This window comes from Chiloscyllium punctatum, chromosome 36, assembly GCF_047496795.1.
Source record: "Chiloscyllium punctatum isolate Juve2018m chromosome 36, sChiPun1.3, whole genome shotgun sequence".
Taxonomy (NCBI): domain Eukaryota; kingdom Metazoa; phylum Chordata; class Chondrichthyes; order Orectolobiformes; family Hemiscylliidae; genus Chiloscyllium; species Chiloscyllium punctatum.
This window is the reverse complement of record NC_092774.1, coordinates 29745770-29763857: the sequence shown is the minus strand read 5'-3', so window position 1 is coordinate 29763857 and position 18088 is coordinate 29745770. Positions and strand designations below refer to the sequence as shown.

The following is an 18088-nucleotide window of genomic DNA, read 5'->3' as shown; positions in this document are numbered from 1 at the left end:
CTTCCTGTTGGTTGCATTATCGCTGAAACTTCACAAAACCCGTCTCAATTACGTCCCGTTTTCTCATGTCTGGGAATTGATTGCCATGCAGGAAACTCGGGTTCTGAACAAACAACGTATCAGACTCACAACGTCAGCTCTGTTTCCCTTTCCACAGATGCTGCTCGACCTGTTGGCTTTCTGCAGTATTCTCTGTGTTTATTAGGCACAAGTGCTGCTTTTCATTCAAGAACTTCAATCCCTGTCCTCTGGTAACTGACTCTGGTCAGTGGCAATTGGTTCTTCTGATCATTAATCTGCCCATTCCCACCGCTTCTTCTCCAATCATTACCAACAGCCCCAGGAAATCTCCAGTTATCCTTCTTTGCTCCAAAGCGAACATTCTCCACCGTGGGAATGTCTCCCCAAAATGGAAATTCCTCATCCCTGGACATGAGGCAAGGCGTACAATTGGGAAGAGATTTTGGCAAAATATTGTCAGTCAGGCAATGGAAAAATGTTCATGAAGCAAAACAGAAATCCCAGTCTCCAGCTTTGTGAACCTTTAGCAACACGTTGGGAAGCGGATTTAGAGGAGAATGAAAGATGACCGGTCCGATTGAGCAGAGACAATCCAGACACCGTCCCCTTGTCCCCTTCCTCGTGACATGGATGTGTCTGTCGACTGTCCCCGGTATCTCCACAACACATCTCCCAGGCTTGATTATAGAAAAGTAAAACTGATAGACGTCAATTGTAATTCTAGACGGGGAGTCTGAATTATAAAATCACTAAGGGATGGTGCAGGCCTCACTGGCGCATGTCTCTATGGCGCATTTGGTCAGCGCGTTGAGCTGTTAGCCGAAAGGTTGGTGGTTCGAGCCGACCCAGGGGCGGTGTATTTGACGCTCTTCTTTGGCTTCGAAGCTGTGCGTTTTTAATGGGGTCAGGAAAATGTTCCCCAGATGGAAATCTTCTCCACAGAGGGGTTTCGGAATTGAATTAATGTCTAACGTAAGGGAGTGCGTATGCTTAGAAGACGAGACCAAAAGAGAAACTCGGCAGGTTTGACATTACCTGTCGGAGAAAACAGAATTTTAAAATGTTGCCTCTGATTCTCTTTCCACAGATGTTGCCTGACCTGCTGAGTTCCTCCTGTAATTTCTAACTGAAAGTTCATTTCATCTTTTGGGGTGAAACACCTAAATATCTGCAAACACCATGTGCAGATATTTAACGCTTTCGAATCACTGTGAAGTGATTGGATTCAAACAAACTCTGCGATGATTCACTCTTTCTCAGCTCCACAGGCAGACAGACCTGGGAAATGAAGCTGTCAGTGTGGTTCTGTATTCGTGGGCCGAGTGGTTAATGCGATGTACATGAAATCCATTGCGGTTTCCCCACGCAGGTGTGAACCCTGCCGAGTACAAAATGAGAAATGTCGTCGAAAAGAAAGGGAGCTTGCTCCCCGGCTTCTTCTTTAAGTTTCAAATCAGTGGAGGGGAAAACTATTTCACTCAAATTGGGACTGGTGGGAATCTGCACCCGACTGCCTGTTCGGGTGAAACAAGCAGATGCCCGCAGAGATTCTTTTGAGGCTATGAGCAAAGTGTTTGGAAATGAGACTAGAAGAGTGAGGGGCTTGAAATCGTGATCGAAATGAAGCATGCACCTGAGGACAAGGGTGTTTCCTTTGCCAGTGAAAGATACTGCTTCACAAAGTTGGGCCTGTGGAAGGGAATCAGTGACGGTGATTATCTTTGGTTGTTCACCTTGTGATTGATCCCATTGCTGCGCATGTCCGTGTTAACGTCAGAACTCTGCAGCATGGTGGCGTTAGATACCCACAGGGCCGGGGCGCAATGGATGATGAATCTGAATCCACCTACCTGTTTGAAATGCAGCTCACAGTTTCTTCACACACACCAATTAATTTTCTCATTGTCCCAAAGCCGGCAGACGGTTTGAATTCCCGATCTGCGGGAATGAGAATCCTTTCACTGTCTCGCGTCAGTAAATGTCCCTGAGAACAGCTGAGTCAACTCACAGCGCAGTCAGATGAGGGGAAGCTGAAATAGCCCCACATGCTGCTCAAGGGCACATTTTATTCTCCCCAACTCAATGCCTCAAATACTGCGGCTCCTGGGAGTGGAAAAGAAACAATCACCAAAACCCAGTCTAAGCTCTGTGAATCTTCAGAAAATCAGCAAACGTTCATCCCTTCGGATTTTCTATCCTGGGCTGGCAGGGATGGGTTTTGCCACTCTTTTGTAGGGCATTGCAAGTGGATATTTAGCAAAAAAGCACCACAATGCAATATGATTAATCAGGACCTGGATGTTTTCGGTCTTTGAATGTAAGTGTTGTGCTCCAGAACTTTGCTGTTCACAGTTTATAATACTTATCTTCCCAGTCCCCTGTATCACTTGTCGAAAATGTTTAATTTGTGTCTTGTAATCCTTTCACTGTCTGCTAATGAGGATAGCGTTTCCGTGTTTTGCTTAAAATATCTTGACCTTGCATACCTCAAGCATCAAGCTAATTTCACGAGAAACCTTCTCCAGTTCAAAAGTTAATGATGGCTCTGTTTCTTGTCACGTGTCCAATTTCAGATCGATGTTGTTAATGTTCCTTATACTCCTTCAGATCCAGGTTTCGCTCACAGAGCTAGAACAGGACTGTCACCAAATACATTTACCAATCTACGTTCATCCTATCGATTGTATTAGCATCATCAACACTTCTCATCAAAATAACTCGAGAGACTTTCATCACAATTTTCTGTGAACAGTTCTACATTAGCTTTGCTGAATGTACCCCAAATTTCTTGAAGTGGCTCCTTATTTTCGGTCCTGATTATTAATCTCTCTACGCATGGGAATGGATCCTTCCCTCCCGCTGTATCTCTCATCAATGTGTGTAGTTCAATTCGATCTCCCATCAGCTTCCTCTGTCCTGATCAAATCCAGGGGAACAGGAAACGTTGGGGCTATGGCTCGGACAGGACAATCCCAATACTCACCTTTCCTGTTAGAACTATTCCATGAGAAAGTTTAGAGCACAACTTTGGGCGTGTAGTTGTGGCCGAACACTTAAGGTGTTGGCGTAGAGATCCTTTGGGGCTCCCCCACCCAGGGTGGTAACCTGCTGGCTCTGCTTTCTTCGCTGGCGATTTTAAATGACTTCCTGTTGGTTGCATTATCCCTCAAACTTCACAAAACCCGTCTCAATAAAGTCCCGTTTTCTCATGTCTGGGAATTGATTGCCATGCAGGAAACTCGGGTTCTGAACAAACAACGTACCAGACTCACAACGTCAGCTCTGTTTCCCTTTCCACAGATGCTGCTCGACCTGTTGACATTCTGCAGTATTCTCTGTGTTTATTAGGCACAAGTGCTGCTTTTCATTCAAGAACTTCAATCCCTGTCCTCTGATAACTGACTCTGGTCAGTGGCAATTGGTTCTTCTGAACATTAATCTGCCCATTCCCACCGCTTCTTCTCCCATCATGACCAACAGCCCCAGGAAATCTCCAGTTATCCTTCTTTACTCCAAAGCGAACATTCTCAACCTTGGGAATGTCCGCCCAAAATGTAAATTCCTCATCCCTGGACATGAGGCAAGGTGTACAATTGGGAAGCGATTTTGGCAAAACATTGTCAGTTAGAAAATGGAAAAATGTTCAAATGTTCATGAAGCAAAACAGAAATCCCAGACTCCAGCTTTGTGAACGTTTCGAAACACGTTGGGAAGCGGATTTAGAGGAGAATGAAAGATGACCTGTCCGACAGTCCAGACACCGTCCCCTTGTTGAAGAGGCTGGGAGGTTGACTCTGATGTTCTCGGCACATGAACTGATCTGAGACATTGAAAGAATTGTTGTTCCTGCACATCAGGAATTCAAACCCCTTCTCGCCTCCAAGCCAATGAGAGAACTCGGGAACAAGCAAAACACTGAAAGTCTGGAAGGGCGACGGTCCCGGAGTAAGAAAGCTAGTTCCTCGTGACATGGATGTGTCTGCAGACAGCCCCCGGTATCTCCACAATAGATCTCCCAGGCTTGATTATGGAAAAGTAAAACTGATAGACGACAATTGTAATTCGAGACGGGGAGTCTGAATTATAAAATCACGAGGCGATGGTGCAGCCCACATTGACGCCTGTCTCTGTGGCGCAATTGGTCAGCGCGTTCGGCTGTTAACCGAAAGGTTGGTGGTTCGAGCCCACCCAGGGACGGGGTGTTCGCTGTTCTCCTTTGGCTTCGATGCTGTGCGCTTTTAATGGAGTCAGGAAAATGTTCCCCAAACGGAAATCTTTTCCAAAAGGGGTTTCGAATTGACTGAATGTCTCACGTAAGGGACTGCGTATGCTGAGAAGGTGAGACCAAAAGAGAAACTCGGCAGGTTTGACAGTACCTGTCGGAGAAAACAAAATTCTGAAATGTTGCCTCCGATTCACTTTCCACAGCTGTTGCCTGACCTGCTGAGTTCCTCCTGCAATTTCTCACTGAAAGTTCATTTCATCTTTTCGGATGAAACACCTAAATATCTGCACACACCATGTGCAGATATTTAACCCTTTCGAATACTGTGAAGTGATTGGATTCAAACAAACTCTGCGATGATTCACTCTTTCTCAGCTCCACAGGCAGGCAGACCTGGGAAGTCAAGCTGTCAGTGTGGTTCTCTATTCGTGGGCCGAGTGGTTAATGCGATCGACTTGAAATCCATTGCGGTTTCCCCACGCAGGTGTGAACCCTGCCGAGTACAAAATGAGAAATGTCGTCGAAAAGAAAGGGAGCTTGCTCCCGGCTTCTTCTTTAAGATTCAAATCAGTGGAGGGGGAAAAATATTTCACTCAAATTGGGACTGGTGGGAATCTGCAACACACTGCCTGTTCAGGTGGAACAAGCAGATACCCTCAGAGCTTCTTTTGAGGCTATGAGCAAAGTGTTTGGAAATGAGACTAGAAGAGTGAGGGGCTTGAAATCGTGATCGAAATGAAGCAGGCACCTGAGGACAAGGGTGTTTCCTTTGCCAGTGAAAGATACTGCTTCACAAAGTTGGGCCTGTGGAAGGGAATCAGTGACGGTGATTATCTTTGGTTGTTCACATTGTGAATGTTCCCATTGCTGCGCATGTCCGTGTTAACGTCAGAAATCTGCAGCATGGTGGCGTTAGATGCGCACAGGGCCTGGAGCACCAAACTCCACCTATCTGTTTGAAATGCAGCTCACAGCTTCTTCACACACCCCAATTAATCTTCTCATTGTCCTGAAGCCGGCATACGGTTTGAATTCCCGACCTGCGGGAATGAGAATCCTTTCACTGTCTCGCGTCAGTAAATGTCCCTGAGAACATCTGAGTCAACTCACAGCGCAGTCAGATGAGGGGAAGCTGAAATAGCCCCACACGCTGCTCACGGGCACATTTTATTCTCCCCAACTCAACGCCTCAACCACTGCGGCTCCTGGGAGTGGAAAAGAAACAATCACCAAAACCCAGTCTAAGCTCTGTGAATCTTCAGAAAATCAGCAAACGTTCATCCCTTCGGATTTTCTATCCTCGGCTGACAGCGATTGGTTTTGTCAACCTTTTGTAGGACATTGCAAGTGGATGTTTTGCAGAAAATCACCATAATGCCATCTGATTAATCAGGACCTGGATGTTTTCGGTCTTTGAATGTAAGTGTTGTGCTCCAGAACTTTGCTGTTCACAGTTTATAATACTTATCTTCCCAGTTCCCTGTATCACTTCTCGAAAATGTTTAATTTTTGTCTTGTTATCCTTTCACTGTCTGCTAATGAGGATAGCGTTTCCGTGTTTTACCTAAATTATCTTCACCTTGCATACCTCAAGCCTCAAGCTAATTTCACGAGAAACCCTCTCCAGTTCAAAAGCCAACTGTTAATGATGGCTCTGTTCCTTGTCACGTGTCCAATTTCAGATCGATGTTGTTAATGTCCCTTATGCTCCTTCAGATCCAGGTTTCGCTCACAGGGCTAGAACAGAACTGTCACCAAATACATTGACCAATCTACGTTCATCCTATCGATTGTATTAGCATCATCAACACTTCTCATCAAAGTAACTCGAGAGACTTTCATCACAATTTTCTGTGAACAGTTCTACATTAGCTTTGCTGAATGAACCCCAAATTTCTTGAAGTGGCTCCTTATTTTCGGTCCTGATTATTAATCTCTCTACGCATGGGAATGGATCCTTCCCACCCGCCCTATCTCTATCAATGTGTTTAGTTCAATTCGATCTCCCATCAGCCTCCTCTGTCCTGATCAAATCCAGCGGAGCAGGAACCATTGGGGTTATGGCGCGGACAGGACAAGCCCAATACTCACCTTTCCTGTTAGAACTATTCCATGAGAAAGTTTAGACCACAACTTTGGGCGTGTAGTTGTGGCCGAACAGTTAACGTGTTGGCGTAGAGATCCTGTGGGGCTCCCCGCCCAGGGTGGTAACCTGCTGACTAGGTCCACGTCATCTTTCGTGATGAAACACCCAGACCTGTCATTTGCAGATATTTAACCATTTCGAATATTGCGAAGTGATTGGATTCAATCAAACTCTGCAATGATTCCCTCTTTCTCAGCTCCACAGGCAGAGAGACCTGGGAAATGAAGCTGTCAGTGTGGTTCTGTATTGGTGGGCCGATTGGTGAGTGCGATGGAGATGAAATCCATTGCGGTTTCCCCACACAGGTGTGAACCCTGCCGACTACAGTTGAGAAATGTCGTAAAAAGGACAGGGAGATTGCTCCACGATTTTTTTAAAGATGCAACTCAGTGGAGGAGTTGAAATATTTCAATCACATTGGGCCTGGTCGGGAATCTGCAACCCACTGCCTGACAGGGTGGAACAATCAGATACCCACAGAACAGTTTTGGAATCTCTGAGCCAAGTATTTGGAAATGAGACGAGAACAGTTTGGGGTGTGAAGTCGTGATCGAAGTGAAGTCGGCACCTGAGGATTAATGTGTTTTATTTGCCAGTGAAAGATAGTGCTTCACAAAATTGGGACTATGGAAGGGAAGCAGTGACGGTGATTATCTTTGGCTGTTCCTCTTGTGAATGTTCCCATTGCTGCGCATGTCCGTGTTAACGTCAGAACTCTGCAGCATGGCGGCGTCAGGTCCGCACAGTGACGGGGCGCAATGGTTGACGCATCTGACTCCACCTACCTGTTTGAAATGCAGCTCACAGCTTCTTCACACACCCCAATTAATCTTTCGCATTGCCCTGAAGCCGGCATATGGTTTGAATTGCTGATCTGCAGGAACGAGACTCTTTTCACTGTCTCGCGTCGGGAAGTGTCCCTGAGAACATCAGAGTCAAGTCATCGCGCTGTCAGAGGAGGGGAAGTTGAAATAGCCCCACACGCTGCTCACGGGCACATTTCACTTTCCCCAACTCACCGCCCCAACCACTGCGGCTCTTCGGAGTGGAAAGGGAAGAAGCACCAAAACCCAGTCTCAGCTTTGTAAATCTTCAGGAAATAAGAAAACTGTTCATCCCTTCGGGTCTTCCATCCTGGGCTGACAGCGTTGATTTTAAATGGCTGTCCAGTCAGTGCCGATTCGTCTTGGCTGAAATAATCTTCATTATCTCATCCCAGCATTTCTTGCCTCAGAGACCTGTGTGGCAGAGGTCATGTATATTTTTCCTTGTGTGGTATTTTTTAAATAACATTCGTTCGCTGGTTGTTTGTATCGGGTATTTCAGGTTCATTAGCCACTGTTCAAGTGTGTTGGTAGGTTTGTGAGCGACCATGATGCTGAGAGGATTGAGTTGTCTTGACATCATTTCACAGATGTCTTTAATGTAAAGTAATGTGCTTGTGTTTCTGTCGACGTTGTGTCTGCTTGTGTCAGTTTGTTGATGTGAAATCGTCACACTGAGTTTATTGGTGAGTCAAAAGTGAGTACTGCAGATGCTGGAAACCAGAGTTTAGATCAGAGTGGTGCTGGAAAAGTACAGCAGGTCAGACAGCTTCCGAGGAGTCGTAAAATCGACGTTTCGGGTAAAAGGCCTTCATCAGGAATTAAGGCAGGACGCCTCCAGGGTGGAAAGATAAATCGGGTGTTGCTGGGCCAAAGGTAGCAAAGAGTACAATAGGTGAATGGGGGTGGGGATGGAGGTGACAGGTCAGAGAGTAGGGTCGAGCGGATAGGTGAGAAGGGAGATTGGCAGGTCGGACAGGTCATAAGGACAGCGCTGAGCTGGAAGGTTGGAACTGAGGTAAGGAGGGGGGAAGGGGAAATGAGGAAACTGTAGAAGTCTGCATTGATGGCTTGTGGTTGACTTTATCTGAAGCAGAAGATGAGGCGTTCATCCCCCAGGCATCGGGTGGTGATGGAGCGGCGATGGAGGATGCCCAGGACCTGCATGTCCTCGGCAGAGTGGGAGGGGTTTGAACTGTTGGGCCAGAGGGCGATGAGGTTGATTGGTGCGGGTGTCCTGGAGATGTTCCCTCAGGCGCTGTGACATGACTCTGCGAGGAGTCTCCAGTCTCCCCAATGTAGAGGAGACCGCATCAGGAGCAATGGATACAAGAAATGACATTGTTGGATACACAGGTGAACGCCTTCTCACGACCGTGGCCCAGATTTGATTTCCGGGCAGGGAAGAAACTTTTGGTAGAGCTGTCAGCATTTGCTTGTGTCTCCCTGATGGTCTAGTGGTTAGGTTTCGGCGCTTTCACCGCCGTGACCCGCGTTCGATTCCCGGTCAGGGAAGCAGTTTTAGGGGTTTGATAGGTTGCCCGTGCTTCGAAAATACTCGGCTCGTTTATTTGTTGATCTTCGTCTTTCCTCGGTGCAGCTGTGTGTCGTGGCTCGTTGAAAGAGTGTCCTGATTCAGATTTGTATGCATGTGGAGGGATGATTGCTTCTGTCGTTAAGTTCTTGGTTCGTGTGCGTTGTTTTCCTGTAGACGCTGTTTTGAATTTACCATTGACTGTTCACTCTACTGTGACATGTAGAAATGGCACTTTGTTGTTGTTCTCCTCTTTTGTGAATTTTATGCCAGTCAGGATATTGTTGATGGTGTTGTAGGTTTCCTCTAATTTGTTTCATTTTTTGATGACAAAAGTGTCATTGCTGTAGCGGACCCAAAGTTTGGGTTGGATCATCAAAAGGGCTGTTTGTTCGAGTCTCTGCATTATTGCTTCTGCTAGGAATGCTAATATTGGTGGTTCCATGGGTGTTTCGTTGATTTGTTTGTAGGGCTTGTTTCTGAATATGAAGTGGGTGGTAAGGCACAGTTCCATGAAGTTGACAGTGCTATCTTTGCTGATGAAGTTGATGCTGTGTTTGTGTCTTTGGTTGTTCGAGTAGTGTCTTCAGTTTTCTTTGGCTACGTTGATGTTAATGGATTGAACAGGGCTGTTATGTCAAAGGACATCATTATTCCATCCTCTTCGATCTTAGTGTCTTTGGTGTTCAGGAATTCTTGGATGGAGTACATAGAGTTGTGTGAATCTTCGACTTGGTGTTTTAGCCTTCTACGGAGGCCTTTGACAAGTCTGTATATTGATGTTCCAAGTCGTGAGACTATGGCCTGAGGGGGGCTCCTGGTTTGAAGAGAAGGAGAACAACAACAAAGTGCCATTCCTAGATGTCACAGTAGAGCAAACAGTCAATGGGGAGCTTCAAACTAGCATCTACAGAAAAACAACACACACAAAACAAATACTTAACCACAGAAGCAATCATCCCAACACACACAAACGAAGCTGCATCAGGACATTATTTCAACCAGCCACTACACACTGCAGCACAGAGAAACTATGAAGAACAGAAGAGAAATACGTATATAGTGTATTTAAGGAGAATGGGTACCCAATAAACCCAGTACGCCGATTTCTCATTGATGCTTCCAAGCTGACTCTCAAACATTCGATTTTTCCCTCCACTCTTTCCTGTTTGTTTTTTGTGGGTTTTGAAAGCTTTTGCAATCTTCTGACTGGGTATTGGAGTTGGGAAGTTATATTGTGGCTGTACAGGACATTGGTTAGACCACTTTTGGAATATTGTGTGCAATTCTGGTCTCCCTCCTCTCAGAACGATATTGTGAAATTTGAAAGGGTTCTGAAGCACTAATGGGCAAACAGAGGGGAAGAAGCCCTTCTGCTCCGCTGAGTGCGGGAAGGCCTCTGCCCTGCTGACGCACCAGTTGGTCCACATTGGGGAAGGCTGTTCTCCGGCCCCAAGTGCGAGATGGCCTTCAGCAGTTCTTCCCACCTGCTGAGACACCAGTGGGTCCACACTGAGGAGAGGCCGTTCTTCTGCCCCGAGCTCAGGGAGGGCTTTGCTCTTTCTTCCGACGTGATGGCCCATTGATAGGTCCACATCGAGGAGATGTCGCTCAGTTGCCCGAAGTGCAGGAAGTCCTTCATCAATTCCTCAGCCCTGCTAAAAACTAGTCCGTCCACACCGGGGAGAAGCCGTTGTCCTGCCCGGGGTTTGGGAAGGGCTTTACCCGCTCCTCCACACTGCTGAAGCACCAACCAATCCACCCGGTGGGAGGGTTGTGGGGGCGGAGGGCGGTGTCGGAGGGGGGGAGGCCATTCTGCTGCCCTGAGTGCGGGAAGGCCTTCAGCAATTCCTCCGCCCTGCTGAAGCACCAGCGTGTCCACACTGGGGATCGGCCCTTCAGCTCGCACGAGTGTGGGAAGAGGTTCATATTTTCCTGCAACTTGCGGAAGCACCAGCAGGGGCACCAACGCTCCCAGCAATCAGAACCCACGGGTGACGTTGCCTTGGGTCACCCCCCCAGGACTGAACATCCTGCCAGTCCTGACAGTGGGTGCAGTGGGAGAGTAGATGGGTTGTTTTGTTTTCTGCTGGACTGCAATTGTGTCCCCTACACCCCACAACCACAACCCCATGGTGGCTCAGAGTTGCACTGCTGCCTCATGGCACCAGGAACCCAGGAATACTTCCACCCTTTGGGGTCTGTGTGCAATTTAGGGAGGGTAGGAAAATGGATCTGACTGGGTTACTCTTCAGAAGATCAGTGCAGATGTGTTGGGCTGAAGGACCTGTTTCCACATTGTAGGAGTTCAACCATACTTTGAGCTTTGCTTTCAGTGAACAGTGCTGCTCAATGAGCCTGGTACTGCTCATTGCCAAATGAAATGATCCAGAGAAACCGAAGACCGCAAGACCATCGGAGCAGAAGTTAAGCCATTCGGCCCATCGAGTCTACTCTGTCATTCGTTCGTGACGAAAGTAGCGCAGATGAGATTAGCTTCAGTGTGAAAACAGGCCATTTGTCCCAACAAGTCCACACCGACCCTCCGAAGAGTAACCCATCCAGACCCATTTCCCTCTGCCTAATGTACCTACCTCTACGGGCAAGGAAGCATGGCCAAAGACATGCACATCTTTGGTGTATGGAAGAAAACATTATCACCCAGAGAAAACCCACGCAGACGCTGGGAGAAAGTGCAAACTCCTCACATACAGTCACCCAAGGCTGCAATCAAACCTGGGCCCCCGGCACTATGAGGATGCAGTGGCAAACACTAAGCCACTACATACTGCATGCCGAAGCAGGAGGTTGGGAGAATACAGCAAGCCAGGCAGCACCAGAATGTGGAGTAGTCAGCGTTTTGGGTATTAACCCTTCTTCAGGACTGAAACGTTGACTACTCTATGAGAAACGATTTACGGGAATGTTGCAGGGGTTTGGAGGATTTGAGCTACAGGGAGAGGCTGCATAGGCTGGGACTGTTTTCACTGGATCATCAGAGGCAGAGGAGTGACCTAATAGAGGTTACAAAATCATGAGAGGCATGGACAGGGTAATAGACAAGGGCTTTTCCCTGGGATGGGGGAGTCCAGAACTAGAGGGCAGAGGTTTCGGTTAAGAGGCAAAATATCTTAAATGGACAACTTCTTCATGCAGAGGGTGGTATATATATGAAATGAGCTGCCAGAGTATATGGGTCAGGTGCTGTCAAATGGGACTAGATTAATTTAGGATATCAGGTCAGTATGGACAAGTTGGATCGAAGTGCCTGTTTCCATGCTGTACGTGTCTCTGACTACTGGTCCTGATGTAACTTTAAAATAGAGTCCAAGTAACTTTGAATAGTTCAATCTTGTTGAGCTCACCTCCTCAAAAGTTTCAAATGAATCCCTCCGAGCGATACTGTTTACAAATGCTGAGTTGGACAAAGTATCCCATCAAGTTCAACATAAATCCAGAGTTGAAGAAGTCAGAAGTCAGAACACCAAGGGGACCAGAACTGAGAGCGATCTAGGGTTGCGGATTATTAGCTTCTAGAAAATAGAGTCGTGGGTAGGCAGGGTGGTGAAGAAGGCTTTTGGCATGCTTGCTTTCATTGGTCAGAGCATTGAGCACAGGAGTTGCGACGTCTTGTTGCAGCTGTCACACATGCCACACAACAACGATAGGCGTGGCCCTGCCCCCTTCTGACTGGCTGTCCCTTTGAATATCTGGGGGAAGATTAGACCCACCTGCCTGTGTTTGACTCATATGTACTTATCCAAATAATTTTAAATATTGTAACATGACCTGCATCCAGCACTTCCTCTGACAGTTCATTCTACACACGAACCACCTTCAATGTAAAAATCGTTGCCCCCTTCTGTCCTTTTTAAATCTTTTCCCTCTCATCTTAATAATATACTCCCAAATTTTAAATGTCCCTACCCTTCGGGAAAAGACACTGGTTATTCAACTTATCTTTATCCCTCATGACTTCATAAACCTCCATAACCTCCACCCTCAACCTTCTACTCGCCAGTCAAAAAAAGTCCCAGCCTATGCCGTCTTTCAATCATTCTGGCAACATCATAGTTAAAAAAGGTTAGTTTTCAGAATTGACTGAAAGGGCAGTGAAGATTCAATCAGCTGACAGTGGATCTGAAATCACATGTAGATCAGATCAGATCACATTTCGCAGCAGGAAACCAGATACGTTTTTACGACAAACCACAACAGTTTTATTGTTAGACTCTTAATTCCAGATTTATATTGAATGCAGATTCCACCATCTGCCGTGGCAGGTTTTGAACCCAGGTCCCCAGAACATTACCTGGGTGAATAGTCTGGTGACAATAAAGTCGGCCATCACCTCCCCTGAACACATTGGCTTATTGTGTTGAGAGGTAACAAAGGAGCAAGAGGTTTCAGCAGCGGCTAAGTTGTTGATATTACACAAGGGAACATCAGCACTCTCGGTAAAGGCACATACTGAAGCCAGGACGCTGTTTCAGAAGTAAGGGCTCGGGAACCATAAGAAATAGGAACAGGAAAATGCCATTCAACCCCTTGAGCCTGCTTCTCCATTCAATAGGATTGTGGCTGATCTGACATTCTCCACATGCATTTTCCTGCCCTTTTCCTGTAACTGCTCATCCCCCGACTGACAACGAATCTATTGATCCTCGTTTTAAATGTGACATGAAGGCTGTCAACAGAGTTACTGGGATGGGGGAGGGGGGAGCTCAGGTCGAACTTGGGGACGAAAACAGTGGGTTCACACTTCACAATATTTAACTAATGGAATGTTTATAGTTTATACATAAAAATTCCTAAAGAAGGGCTCATGCCCGAAACGTCGATTCTCCTGCTCCTTGGATGCTGCCTGACCTGCTGCGCTTTTCCAGCAACACATTTTCAGCTCTGATCTCCAGCATCTGCAGTCCTCACTTTCTCCGAGAGAATCCCATGGAGTCTCACAGAGTGACACAGATGTACAGCACGGAAACAGACCCTTCGGCCCAACTTGTCCATGCAGCCCAGATATCCTAACCTAATCTCGTCCCATATGCCTGCATATCCCCATAAAACCTTCCTATTCATATACACATCCAGATGCATTTTAAATGCTGTAATTACACAGCCTCCATCACTTACTCCAGCAGCTCATGCCGTACATGCATCACCCTCTGCGGGAAAAGGTTGCCCCTTAAGTCCCTTCTATATCTTTCCCCTCCCCCCCCTAAAACTATGCGCTCTAGTTCTGGACTCCCCAATCCCAGGGAAAAGAACTTGCCCATTTGCCCTATCCATATCCCTCATGATTTTATAAACTTCTATAAGGTCACCCCTTAGCCTCCGACGCTCCAGAGAAAACAGTCTTATTCAGCCTCGCCCTTTCGCTCAACCCTCCAACCCTGGCAACATCCTTGTAAATCTTTTCTGCACCTTTTCTAGTTTCACAACATCTTTCCGATAGGAAGCAGACCAAAATTACATGCAATATTCCAAACGTGGCCTGACCAATGTTCTGTACAGTGACAACATAAGCTCCCAACATCTATCCTCGATGGTCTGACCAACAAAGGAAAGCACACCAAACGCCTTCTTTACTATCCAATCTGCCTGCGTCTCTACTTTTAAGGAACTATCAACCTGAAAACCAAGGTTTCTTTGCTCAGCAACACTTCCAAGGAACTTACCATGAAATGTAAAAGTCCTGCTCTGATTTGTTTTTCCAAAATTCAGCACCTCATATTTATCTGCATTGACCTCCATCTGCCACTTCTCAGCCCATTGGCCCATCTGATCAAGGTCCCGTTGTAATCTGAGGTAACCTTCTTTACTGTCCCCTACACCTCCAATTTTGGTGTCATCTACAAACTTACTAACGATACCTCCTCCGTTCACATACAAATCATTCATATAAATGACAAAAAGTAGTGGACCCAACATCGATCCTTGTGATACACCATTGGTCACAGGCCTTCAGTCTAAAAAGCAACCCTCCATCACCACCCTCTGTCTTATTTCTCCTAGCCAGTTCTGTATCCAAATAGCTAGTTGTCCCTGCATGCCATGAGATTAAACCTTGCTCACCAGTCTCCCATGAGGAAACTTGATGAACGCCTTCCTGAAGTCCATAGAGATCACGTCCATCGCTCTGCACCCATCATTCCACTTTGTATTTCTTCAAAAAACTCAATCATGTTCGTGAGACATGATTTCCCAAGCATAAAGCCATGCTGACTATCCTTAACCAATTCTTTCCTTTCCAATTACATGTAAATCCTATCTTTCAGGATTCTCTCCAAAAACTTGCCCGTCACGGATGTCTGCCTCACCGGTCTATAGTTCCCTGGCTTTTCCTTACCACCTTTCTTAAATAGTGGCACCACCTTAACCACCCTCTAGCCTTCCGGCACCTCACCTGTGACTATTGATGATACAAATATCTCATTGAGAGGCCTAGCAATCACTTCCCCAGTTTCCCATAGAGTTCTGGGGTACTCCTGATCAGGTCCTTGGGATTTATCCACTTTTCTGCATTTCAAGATATCCAGCAATTTATCATCTGTAATATGGACATTTTTTCAACATTTCACCATCTACTTTCTCACATTCTATATCTTCAATGCTCTTCTCCACAGTAAACACTGATACATAATATCCGTTCAGTATCCACGCCCCCCCCACAACCCCCACCCGATGTACAACAGCTCCACACAAAGGCCACCTTGCTGATCTTTGAGGGGCCCTATTCTCTCCCTTGCTATCCTTTTGTCCTTACCGTATTTATAAAAACCCTTTGGGTTTTCCTTAACTCTATTTGCCAAAGCTATCTCATGTCCCCTTTTTGCCCTCATGATTTCTCTCTTAAGTATGCTCGTACTGCCTTTATATTCTAAGGATTCACTCGATCTCTCTGTCGATACCTGACGTATGCATCGTTCTTTATCTTAACCAAAATCTCAATTTCTCTGGTCATCCAGCATTCCCTACACCTACCATCCTTTCCTTTCACCCTAACAGGAATATACTGTGTCTGGACTCTTCTTATCTCATATTTGAAGGCTTCCCTTTTTCCAGCAGTCCTTTAACCTGCGAACATCTGCCCCCAATCAGGTTTTGAAAGATCTTGCCTCATCCCTGCGTCTTCCTCCAATTTAGAACTTCAACCTTTAGATCTGATATATTATTTTCAATCACTATTGTAATGTCAACAGAATTATGGTTGCCGGCACTTAGCTTTTGCACCCTCGCCAGTATGTACATCCTGATTGTGAATTAGAAAATTTCCTTGTACACACTTAACAAATTTCTGTATTTGGCGGATAAGTAAATGTGCAGGAGTTATACCTTGGGTCAACTCTTCCTTCATTCCCATCAACCCTAACCCCATTCCCACCCAATGGCACATTACCTTGCAACTGCTGAATGTGTGACACCAGCCCATTTACCTGCTCCCTCACTATCCAAGGACCCAACCTTACTTTCCAAGTGAAGCAGCACTTTACCTGCTCTTCCTACAACCCAATCTACTGCATTTGTTGCTCACAATGTGGTCTCATCTTCATTGGGGAAAACGAAGCATAAACTGGGTGACTGCTGCACAGAACATCTACGTTCTGCCCGCAAAAAGACCCTGAGCTTCCAGTTGCCTGCCAATTCCACACCCCACACTATTCCCGGGCCAACATCTCTGTCTCAGGTTTGCTGTAGTGTTCCAGCCATGCCCTGGGCCGTGAGTTTGTGACGCAACGGTCGTGCGCCTGACTCCAGATTAGGAAGTTGTGTGTTCAAATCCCATCAAGCTCCCGATAACCAACGTCTTACACTGCAAATCAAGAAATGAGTCCGTTCACTCCGGATATCTGTTGAGCCAAGTCTTCTTTCTGGAAACTTTCGATCACACGTGAAGCTTTGCTGTCAGTTTGATTTGTGAACACTGTGTCAGGGAGGTGGAGTGCCCATTGTTTGGGTAAATGCTCAGCTCCCCCAGTTCATCACGGGATTTAAACACAGCCGCCTCCCTCTGGTCAGTCGCATCGTTCAGTTGGTGACAGCGCGGTGTGAACAACATAATAGCAACGCTTTAACAACATAATCCAGAGACTCCCAGCTTTATGTTTCTATCGATCAGGAGAGTGACAGCGAGTTCAGATAGAAATGTTTCCCACCAACAGCAAATCCTTTCCTCTCACTGGACACAGTTAAAATTATCGTTATTCAACAGAAGGAGCGGAAACTACAGTCTGACGGCCCCTCTCCACATTAACGGTGAGCCTGAATTTTATAAACGGTGTCAGTAAAATCCAATGGCGGACACTGATTTGGTTCAATCGATTTTTTTGCCAAGTGTAATTCACCGAGAGGATGCTGCTGTGTGAAACAGCGTGGGGAATTAATGCAGGGCCTCCTGCGCATGGAACACACCGCAACTGATGTGTTTCACCTTCGCCAGTTTATTCCTATCTCGGAGAAGAGAGGTTTGATGATTCGGATCATAGCAGCCCGACAGAGAACAGAAGAGCACTAAGACCTTCACAAGCTTGTCACCACAGCTGGGTTATCGTGGCCCGTGTATCAGTATGGGATAGTAATCTGCATCTACTGACTGGAAGCACAGCAAATCGGAGTGCTGGTGGGACTATCACACAGGAGAAAACGGCTTCGACCTATCAACTGGAGTGGCTCCCAATGCGCAACTCCGCTCACCTCAACTGAATAACTGTAAACAAATTACTCAGTGATTCAAAGGGATACTCGGTTTTGAATCTGCATTGTCTCATGTACCTTCGAGAATGATGTCAAAACACCTTCATTGCTGTGATGGTTTATCCTGTTGGGCAGAATATATCCGTTGTCATATTTCCAACGTTCTGTTTGTCCAAATCCGATTTCACTCAGAATCACGAAATGTGTGACAGCGCAGACTGAGGCCATGCAGCCCACCTTCGCTCTGCTGGCTCAACACAATATGTAAATAAGTGTCTCATTGTGTCGCCTTCTCCCTGTAAATCTGCACATTGTTACATTGAACATGCCCACCGAATTCCCTTTTGTGTCCATAGAATCTGCCTCTTTGTCACTGTCAGAGAGCCACTTACTGACCCCACTCCCTGTGCGAAAACGGTCTTCCTAATGTCACTTTTACTTATTTTCCTGATGACTTTAAATCTCTACCAAATCGTTCTTGATCCTTTCAGGCCTGGGAGCATTTTCACTGCATTATTTCCTCTGTCTAAAACCCTCATGACGTGGAAAACTTCAATCAGACCAGTTTTCAGCCCTCTGTTCACCAAAGAGAGCTGCCCCAAACTTTCCAATCTCCCTTCATTGCTGACATTCCTCAGGAC

The 18088-nt window shown here is 46.3% G+C and overlaps 2 non-coding genes across 2 annotated transcripts; both read left to right on the top strand.

Annotated features, from left to right (window-relative positions):
- The first annotated feature begins 4144 nt into the window (after nt 1-4144).
- On the top strand, nt 4145-4218 carry trnan-guu (transfer RNA asparagine (anticodon GUU)). The gene has a single exon. It is a non-coding gene; the product is annotated as a tRNA-Asn (tRNA).
- A 4441-nt stretch (nt 4219-8659) lies between these two features.
- trnae-uuc (transfer RNA glutamic acid (anticodon UUC)) lies at nt 8660-8731 on the top strand. Its single transcript has one exon. It is a non-coding gene; the product is annotated as a tRNA-Glu (tRNA).
- Nucleotides 8732-18088: the final 9357 nt, after the last annotated feature.